An 11,566-nucleotide genomic window follows, 5' to 3' on the forward strand; every position below is an offset into this window, starting at 1 on the left:
CCATTATAGAATTATGTGTACATTTCACATTTAAAAGAAATATAAACCCTTGACTGAGCCTCAGGAATTACCCCACAAATTTAGACCCTTGACAGCACCTCAGGTTTTACCCAAGACGTGATTATGATGTTGCAAATCTATTGGTTGATTTGAAATTAAACAAAGACATTTTTTTAAAGAGTTAGCGCCAGAGAATTGGCGAGAGTAGAGAGAACGCCAGTCGATAAAATATTTTGATAGTAGTCAGTCGGTCTTCTAAGAGCTCTGTTTTAAAAGCCTTTGTGATATTTTGTGTTGATTGATCTGTAATTTGTACATAAGCTGTACTTACGTTTTATATTTAAATAAAGTTCCAGAGTTTTGTTTTAACAAAGAATCTTTTATTGTGATTCTAGATCGTCATTTATTCAACTATTTTTAATTCAAGTAAAATCCCCGGCATCACAACACATTGTGACATCTAAAGTGTTGTGACAATTTGGCACTCTCCGACTAATAAAAGTTTATGGACAACTTTTAACGAAATTTATTCAAGATCTAGGACCAATTTCTAAACTCTTCAAAGGAACTTCATTCTTATTTAACGGAGGACAGAATTTCTGTGTTTAACAGGTCAGTTGGTTATCCATAATTCTTTTATAAAGATTTTCGTTAGAGTTACGTCTAACTCACGAAATCTATTATTATATGTAATTGGCAAAAGGAATAAGACCAATATACATAATAACTGGCATTATTAGAAGACCAGTAAATCAAATAACTGGCATTATAAAAAAGACCAGTAAAGCAAATAACTGGCAATATAAAAGACCAGTAAAGCAAATAACTGGCATTATAGTCATTATAAAGAAGACCAGTAAATAATCATTTGTCTGGCACAAAGTAAACAGAAGACCAGATTTAACCAACTGTTAAACCAGTAAAAAGTACTCGGCTCAATAGATCTATATATTCAATCATACGACTCCAGTAACTACAAGTCTACTGTCAAGAATTTATTAGCAAATTGAGGCTTCAAGAACTTTGTCATTATATTATTATTATATCTGAGATAAAGCCAAAATCCAGATATTGAACATTTTGCTCCAATACAAGAAACTAACAAAAAAATTAAATATGGCTTCCGGTTCTAGAACACAACGATTCTTCGAATTGATAGAATTAGCCAAAGAAAAGCAAATTTCAAAGCCAGACCAGTGGGCAGAGAAACAAGAAGAGAAAGAATATCAAGAGCAAGAATCTGAAAAACGCATGCAATTAGAAGAAAAAAAATTACAAGACGCCGAAAAACAAAGGCAAGACGCCGAAAAACAAAGGCAAGAAGCTGAAAAACAAAGGCAAGAATCTGAAAAACGCATGCAATTAGAAGAAAAAAAATACAAGACGCCGAGAAGCAAAGGCAACATGAAAAAGAAAAAATGGAATTCGAAAGACAAAATAAAGAAAATAAAGAAAGCATTCCAACTCAAGGTCACTCAAATATGTTTGACAAATACAGATGAACAAAATATCGGCTTTCAACGAAAACATTGACAATATGGACTCGTATCTCATAAGATTTGAAGAAATAGCTACAACATCCGGTCTACCTGAAGCACATTGGTCGAGCTCACTCCTCACCCTCTTGACTGGCAAAGCTGTCAACATTTGCTCACAACTGTCCATCAATGAACGCAGCACTTACTCTGATATCAAGGAAGCTCTACTGCGCCAATACGGAGCAACTTCAGCCAACTATAGAAAGAAATTCTATAATGAAAGGCCACAGCAAAATGATGATCCTCAAATTTTTGTAGCTAATATGTCAATGTGGTTTGATAGATGGGTATCCATGGCCAAAATAGAAGAAAGTTACCAAGCTCTTCGTCAACATATTATTATCGACAACATTACCCATGCTCACTCAGAAGATATTCAATCCTACATTATAGAGAGAAATCCTACTGATATCCAGACATTAACCAAGATCATCAGACAATATAAAGCAGCCTATCCAAACAAGTCAGTCAAACCATCTGTTGAAGAAAATTTTGTCTGTTTTGCTCAAGACAAAAATGCAAGATATGTCAGATGACAAAATCAAATGCAACAAATGTCATAAACTAGGGCATTTCACGTCTCAATGCCGCAGCAGAACCACAGAATGTTCATATTGCCATAAAAAGGGTCACCAAACTCATGAATGTTGGAAAAAACAGGCAGTCTCCAAAAATCAAAATTTTGATAGACCCACATCACCAACTCAAAGATACAGCAATAGAGAGCAATACAATCTCAACAAAGCACCTGGAAATAATAAACCAGATAACAAACGTCGCCACAGAAGTCATTCACAGGACTCCAGACCACAATATATGCCAAACAGAAGCTCATATAACAGAAGCTATTACAATGAGCATTCAACTCTGACAGTCATTGCAAAGTCCAATGGTCTCAAATTTTATCCAGGCTTTGTAGGACACAAGAAGGTGGAAGTTCTTCGTGACACCGGAAGCACGTCCACATTAGTACATGAACGCTTCGTACACGCAAACCGTTTCACAGGCAACCACGTCCAAGCCACTGCCTTCAACGGAACTGTCAGCAAGTTACCTGAAGCCATCATTTATGTTACTACACCATTCTTCAGTGGTCAAACAAAAGCATTAGTAACACCCAATCTACCAGTGGACCTAATCATTGGAAACATAGAAGGAGTTAAAGAATGCACTCCTCAAGAACTTACTGAATGGACAAATGCCATAGAGCAAGGTCAAAAATATTTGGCACCTGAACAAGTTAGCCAAAATAATCACATGGCTACCTCAGTTACGCAAGTTATGCAGAATGCAACAGAACCAGTTACTAGTCCAGTAGCCAGCAACAATCAAGAACATTCAACATGGACACCCCCAGTTACATCAAGCCCATCCCTACCGGTCATAAGTCCACCTCCAATTCCCGAATGTCCATTGTTGAACTTTGAAGAAGGTACCACAAGCCCAGAACAAAATGAAAGAGCCATATCATGTCTTGCAGTCATACCAGAAGAAGATGAAAATGACACGTCTGAATTTGACGACATCAATATGCCACAAACAACTACCAAACAAACTGAATTTTGGCAAGACATCAAACTCAATTCAATGACACCGCAAAAGCAGAAAGAACTGACTACCATTCTCAAAGAAAATTCAGACATATTTACAGATGTTCCAGGCAAAACGTCAAATGCGGAACACAATATAATACTTACTGATTCCAAGCCTACAAAAGCAAGACCTTATCCATTACCAGTACACTACAGAGACTTTCTTAAACAAGAAATTAACCAACTATTAGAGCAAGGAATCATTGAACATTCCAACTCTCCATATGCTGCACCAATAGTTCTTGTCAAACGGAAGCAAACGACAACTCCAAGAATGTGTGTCGACTTCAGACAGTTGAATAAAATAACCCAACTCGACTCATATCCTATGCCAAATCCTGAAGATCTTATGACCAAATTTTCAGAGGCAAAGTTCTTCACCAAAATAGACCTGTCCAGAGGTTATTACCAAATACCAGTCAGACAAGAATGCAAACAGTTTACGGCATTCACCACAGCTTATGGACTATTCCATTTCAACTTCATGCCATTTGGTCTAGTCAACGCCAGCAGCACCTTTAATAGAGCCATTCACAGCATACTAAGCAATCGCTCTGACACAGTGTCATATATAGATGACATTTGCATATTCCATAAGACATGGAACGAACATATCAAAGGACTACAAGAAGTTTTCAGCATACTGAAACAACATGGTTTTACCATAAAGCCTAGTAAGGTAGAACTAGCCATGTCAGAAATATCCTTCCTGGGTTATAAAGTCAGCTACAATTCGCTGAGACCACAAGAGAACATTATTCAACGCATACTAGACATCAAAGTCCCCACCAGTAAAAAGCAAGTGAGAAGTATTTTGGGTCTGTGTAATTTCTACAGACATTTCATACCAGGTTACACAGCACTCATAGCTCCATTGATTGAACTCACTAAGAAAGGACAACCAACGAAGATTCCATGGTCTACAAAGTTACATACCACTATTGAGAACATTAAAGCTGAATTCTCAAGAGACACTATTCTCAAACTTCCGAATCCAGAGAAGCAATTTTACCTCGCCACAGATGCTTCATCTTCAGCTATAGGTGCATGCCTAATGCAGAAATACCAAGACACTTCACAGAAATGCCAAGAGACTTTGCACCCAGTATTTTTCATCAGCAGGAAGTTGTCAACAGCTGAAACCAGGTACTCAACCATCGAACGTGAATGTCTAGCCATTGTATGGGCCATAGCCAAGTTCTCCAGATATCTACTAGGTGCTCATTTCACACTCCTAACTGATCATGCACCACTAGCATTTCTGAACTCAAAGAAGCTAGCGAACAGTCGTTTAACTTGTTGGAGTCTACAACTCACAGACTACCAATTTGAGGTCAAGACAATTCCTGGACGTGAGAATGTCTTCGCTGACACACTTTCCAGATGTATTTAATTCTTTACATAATTGTGTATATATTTTTCTTCCACAGGTGTAGTATATCAGTTTTGTATTGTCATATTTTAATTTCATCATAAAGCACCATGAAGAGAAGTAACTTATTCAATTCAAGATTTAATTTATTCAAGTATTATACTTTATACAACTTTTGATATTGTTCATGACAAGCATTGTCTCATTTTCATAACCACTTGAATAGTGAAACAGGTGTTCAAAGTCATCAATAATTTTATTCTCATATACCTGACACTGCATTTACATTTTTTTTATTGTTATCTCCAAGTTGACTTTATTTTTCAGAGCATTGTCATATGTTACCTCAACCATTTTTCTATAATTTCATGTATGGTATTTTGTGTATATTTAAATATTTTTAATACATATGAGCATTTCTATTACCATACAAATGCTAAATGGAGGGGGGGGGATAATATGTCACAGATGTCATTATAGAATTATTTGTACATTTCACATTTAAAAGAAATATAAACCCTTGACTGAGCCTCAGGAATTACCCCACAAATTTAGACCCTTGACAGCACCTCAGGTTTTACCCAAGACGTGATTATGATGTTGCAAATCTATTGGTTGATTTGAAATTAAACAAAGACATTTTTTTTAAAGAGTTAGCGCCAGAGAATTGGCGAGAGTAGAGAGAACGCCAGTCGATAAAATATTTTGATAGTAGTCAGTCGGTCTTCTAAGAGCTCTGTTTTAAAAGCCTTTGTGATATTTTGTGTTGATTGATCTGTAATTTGTACATAAGCTGTACTTACGTTTTATATTTAAATAAAGTTCCAGAGTTTTGTTTTAACAAAGAATCTTTTATTGTGATTCTAGATCGTCATTTATTCAACTATTTTTAATTCAAGTAAAATCCCCGGCATCACAACACATTGTGACATCTAAAGTGTTGTGACACTTACTCTAAGTAAAGGCCAAGTATTTAATTAACATGCACTGATACATGGATACGCGTAGGACATAAACATTTTCTTTTTTTAAAAAAGCGCCTGTAATTTATAAGATAAGAGACTTTATTAACTCGATGAAACGAATGCTCCAACTGCTAAACCATCAATACTGAACGCATTGTTAGTTCCATGGTTATCCCTTCGCTATGCGCCTACGGTAGAAAGTGCTGAGAGAATCGGAAAACAAATCCTAGAATTCTTCATCAATGCCAAGTCTACGACTCTCTCTCTAACCGCGTCCGTCTGTTCAGACAAGCCTGATCTTTTCACTAAGCTTAAGTGGACTATAGAAGTTCTGAAAGAGCGGACAATGTTGAAATTGTATAACTAAGTTGTGAGTCATATGGCCTTGTCAATTGTGTTTTTATAGCACTTAATGTCTTGTGAGACATGTTTATGCTCGCTCATTGTAATCTTGTTGAATAAAGTCAAGATATTGGTATTCTAGTAGATTTATTTCATTAAAGCTGATTTAAATAAAAAGAAGACCGACTTCACGTTACCTCGCAATGTCACCAGTACGAGGCGAAGTCAGAACCAGAACGGCGTGACCCTTGCAAGTAGACAGTCATCGGCAAGGTCCGCCGCTGAGACTAGAGGGAGAAGCCCTGATGGTGGTCAAGGAAGTCGGCCCGAAACAGAGGCAAGGTTTTGTACAGTGTTATGTTGTTGCCAATTGTACAGTATTGACTCTGATGTATTTGTGTTATGTTGTTGCCAATTGTACAGTATTGACTCTGATGTATTTGTGTTATGTTGTTGCCAATTGTACAGTATTGACTGTGATGTATTTGTGTTATGTTGTTGCCAATTGTACAGTATTGACTCTGATGTATTTGTGTTATGTTGTTGCCAATTGTACAGTATTGACTGTGATGTATTTGTGTTATGTTGTTGCCAATTGTACAGTATTGACTGTGATGTATTTGTGTTATGTTGTTGCCAATTGTACAGTATTGACTCTGATGTATTTGTGTTATGTTGTTGCCAATTGTACAGTATTGACTGTGATGTATTTGTGTTATGTTGTTGCCAATTGTACAGTATTGACTGTGATGTATTTGTGTTATGTTGTTGACATTAAACTGCTACACTACTTTGGAGCCCTGAGGCGTCAAGTTTATCAAGTTCTTTAAGTTTGTGCTGTCGTGTGGTGCAGTTTGCAGAGAGCCTGGATAGCGAGAAACGTTACAATATATTATTGTATACACACATATATATATATTTACTTTGAAAAATCTTAACAGTCGAACAAGATTTTCCCGATGTGGCCAACGAGCTAGACATTTTTTTCCAACGATATACAGCAACTGTCAAATTTCTAGGAAAATCGTTTCCAATAATCGCATCCACCCACCCAGGTTTTTGAAGTGTCCACGAAGTTACGAATTGAATGGAGGTATTGTTAAACTGGTCTTATACTTTGTAGGGATAATATCACGTGAGGATTATTGTTTGAAAAAGTGTTTCTCATTATTTCATGTTTCAAAATAGAACTTAATCGTTACGTTTGTCAGGAAGAGAAAGTCAATAGAAAGTGGCTGGCTTTGTTCAGAATCTATTTCCATTCTTTCTTTAGCACGAGTTTCAGAGCGCAGTCTATTGTTATGTCAACCATTGTCTCGCTCTGTCTTTCATTTCTCTTTGCCTCAGTCTCTCTCTTTCTCTCTCTCGCTCTCTCTTTCTGTCTGTCCTACTGTGTTTTTTAAAAGAATACTTTGGGATATTTTCTGATATATTATTTCGCCTTCTTTTTGTCCCCCTTTCTTCTCCTGAGTCTTTTTATTTCTCTGGTTACAGTAGGAGTGATGGGCCTTGGGTTTTGTTCGACATTGTGTGTTTTTGTGCTTTTGTGTATGTGTGTGTGTGTATGTATGTGTGTGTGTGTGAGATAGAGAGAGAGAGAGAGAGAATGCAATAGTGAAAGTGTCTGCAATAAGTTGAGCGCTCCTCAGTCCTCATGGCTCTCCCAAGTTCTTATCGGGCTATAAGGGGCCACAAAAAAACTCCTCAGGAAGAAAAACGGAGACAACTCTGAATTTCCTGGTTTAGTTGTCCCCCAGATCGATGGCGGGAGACTGACACAAATTAAAACCAGAATTTCAAATCCTCGTGTGTCTACAATCAGTGGACTGAAGTCGAGGGCGTTGCAATGGTATATATCTAGCTGAATTGTCCTAGATCCAAGGTAAGAGGTCAAAGGTTAGGTTTTGTTCGTCCACTCCAAGTGGGAGCATTAGTGATAGATGAGTCAGTCAATCAATCATGCCCCTTATAAATAGAATATAGATAGTAGGAGTCCTGTAAAGCAGACAATATAATGATAATGTTATTTATTCAATACATTTTATTATCATGCTTTCAATTTGATGCTTTGTGAACAAGCTGGACTTAAGGATGAAAGACATTGAACAACTCTTCTTCTCATCAAGGCCGGATATAAAGTAGCGCTGACATTGCAGCCGCCCAGCGACCCTAGGCGTCATCCATAAAACTTTGTTTAAAAAATGTATGTGGAATATAATAAAAAGGTAAAATGATGGGTCTACAGAAAAAATCTTGCCCTGGGCCTCTACGTACATAGAGAGAGAGAGAGACAATGCGAGAGAGAGAGAGAGATAGAGTGATATAGAGAGTGAGCGAAGGAGAGAGCGATAGAGAATGCGAGGGGGAGCCATGGAGAGAATACTCGTTTATTGTTATGAGAATATGGACTAAAATTATTTTTTAGAATCATTTTGTAAAATTCATTTGGACGAATTTGAATTTTTGTATTAGTTTTAAAGGTCAAGGTTACACAGTCCAGTGAAGTGATAAAAAAATGTAGTCCGATTTGCCAAAGTACCAAACTGATTAAAACATTCTATAGTTCCGTGTGCAAAAGTTTCCTAAAATGACCTTCTTTATCTTGTGTACATTGTATGGAACTTATTTTAATATTACAAAATGAAAAGTCACCATGAAAATGAAAACACATGTAGTTACTAAATATATATTTTCAAGAACAGAACCTAAAAAAATCTAAAAGGGTTTTTGGTTTAAAAAAAAAAGAAAAGACGACAATATCAATTTAGTCGATATTTCTTAACTCTTTCTCTCCGTAATTATTTACCACATTCTGATGGAATCAACGTTTGTATCGTCGGTTAGGAGAGAAAGAGTTAATGAACATTTGTAGCTTGTCCTCAAGTCGTCCACTCTTAGAACGTCCACAAATCTATTGAAACAAATCTGTTTGAAATAGAAATATATTATGTTTGGTGCTCAGTAGACAAAGAGTTAATGTTAGGGTTAGTTTCGCAAGATGTTTGCGGAGGCCCCTCATATTCATTCTTTTCATCTTCATGTGTGGTTAGAACAAAGAGAATTAGAGAATTACAGAAATGGAAATCAAATTGGAGCATGCCTTTTCACCCAGAATAATGACAATTATTAAGATTAACAAAAAAGCTAAAACAAATAATAATTTCTTATCTTATTCATGGTAAACCTGTTACACAGACAAAAAACTCAAAATATGTAGATGTAATAATAAATTTGAAGTTAACATGGAATACCCATATCGATGAAATTATAAATTCAAACAAAGCATTAGGCTTTATTAACAGAATTTTTTACAAATGAAACAAGATGCCATTTAACCTTGATTAGGCCATTATTAGAATATGCATCCTCTGTTTTGAACCAATTAGTAAAATCACTAAATTAGAGACACTTCAGGACGAAAAAAATGTGTTGTCTTGCATAGCTTACACACCAATGAACACAAAAATCACGCACGTCGCCTGCACATCGAAGGAGGAATCAATCACATAACGGGTTAATTCTATAAACAAAGGCGATAAATCAATCAAATAAATCAAATCACGTGGGCAATTCTAAATCTAGAGGAATACATCTTGTTACAGAGGGGATAAAACTAATGAGCTCTATACTACAGCCAAGACAAAACTAATTAGCTCTATACTACAGCCAAGATAAAACTAATGAGCTCTATACTACAGCCAAGATAAAACTAATGAGCTCTATACTACAGCCAAGACAAAACTAATGAGCTCTATACTACAGCCAAGACAAAACTAATGAGCTCTATACTACAGTCAAGACAAACTAATGAGCTCTATACTACAGCCAAGATAAAACTAATGAGCTCTATACTATAATCAAGACAAAACTAATGAGCTCTATACTACAGCCAAGACAAAACTAATGAGCTCTATACTACAGCCAAGATAAAACTAATGAGCTCTATACTACAGCCAAGATAAAACTAATGAGCTCTATACTACAGCCAAGACAAAACTAATGAGCTCTATACTACAGCCAAGACAAAACTAATGAGCTCTATACTACAGCCAAGACAAACTAATGAGCTCTATACTACAGCCAAGATAAAACTAATGAGCTCTATACTACAGCCAAGACAAACCTAATGAGCTCTATACTACAGCCAAGACAAAACTAATGAGCTCTATACTACAGCCAAGACAAAACTAATGAGCTCTATACTACAGCCAAGACAAAACTAATGAGCTCTATACTACAGCCAAGATAAAACTAATGAGCTCTTTACTACAGCCAAGATAAAACTAATGAGCTCTATACTACAGCCAAGACAAAACTAACTAGCTCTATACTACAGTCAAGACAAAACTAATGAGCTCTATACTACAGTCAAGACATAGGCTCCTTACAATAAACCTATTAACAAATAATGCGTGAACTAAATCTCGACACACGGCTTCGAGGAAACTGATGAATGGAAGTTTCTTATTAGTTAATCAATTGGAATAGTTTTAAAAAGTTACTTTTTAAAACATGCCATTAAGATACAGGCACCTAAACACCCCTACAGAAGAAAAATATCTGCCTGATCTGCAAAACTTCAGTTCATTTCAGATGTAGGAAATGGTTATTTTATTTCAGATATAGGGAATGGTTATCTTATTTCAGATCTAGGGAATGGTTCTCTCATTTCAGATCTAGGGAATGGTTATCTAAATTCTTATCTTATCTTATCTAATACAGACGTTACTTCAAAAAAGAAGATGATTACGTCCTACGTCCCATGTGACCTATAAATAGGATAGGTCATAAGACCAGTGACCTGTACTGTACTGGCAAGTTAGTCCAGTGGTACTTTGTGGTCCCAATTATATTATCTAGGCTAATAACTATAGCCTCTAGATGTATAAAACTACCGAGACAAACAAATAATAATTCTGAGATTTCAGTTGCAACAAAAAAAAAGGAGTTTATTTACAAACAAAAGAAAAAGATCATGAAAAATATAAATGGCAATAAAGGCTCACCAAAAGAAAATGACATAATGAAACTAAGCAAAGTAGCAAGACAGTTTCCGGTCAACATAATGAAAGGACCACCATCATAGACGCACAATAATGTCTTATGCTGAAAAACCAAAAGATGGTTTACAATAATATCATACATGTATTAACAATGAAATGGCGTCATTCATGAGTCATTTTATGTCAAAAACCAAAGCGAGGGTTTACATTAGTTTACAATACTCCAACTAGAGTATGAGAACGAAGCAGAACGAGAAAAAGTCGCGAATTTCTTGGCTCAAACATTGAGCTAAAAACTTAGGCAGCTTGATTGGGGATTAAAAGTCCAAAGTAGCAAATGATTGTTAATGCTTTTATATCTTGCCACATGCTTAGGGTTTTAATTTGATAACTAGACCCAGGATTCTGGCCCCTAATGCAATAAATATACAATAAGGAAGAAAGAAATGTAAGTCTAAATGGTTCCAACCTAAAACCAAACATAGGATGATAGGACTACATTTAATTTCTAGAAAGTTTATATCAGCTCTGTCTGGAAACAAACAATTGAAAAAATCATTTCTCCCATTCACATTCTTGGATCAAGTTGAAACTAAAACATATATTTATTGTAACTAACAAAACAAAATCAATTAAACAATTAACCAATTTGACAATTATTTATAATAATAAATTATTTTGTTTGATACCAATAAGGAAAATCAATCGTTTTGTCCCCTTAGATAATTGTACACGTTATTTCTCCCAAAGCCAT

This window comes from Biomphalaria glabrata, chromosome 4, assembly GCF_947242115.1.
Source record: "Biomphalaria glabrata chromosome 4, xgBioGlab47.1, whole genome shotgun sequence".
Classification (NCBI taxonomy): domain Eukaryota; kingdom Metazoa; phylum Mollusca; class Gastropoda; family Planorbidae; genus Biomphalaria; species Biomphalaria glabrata.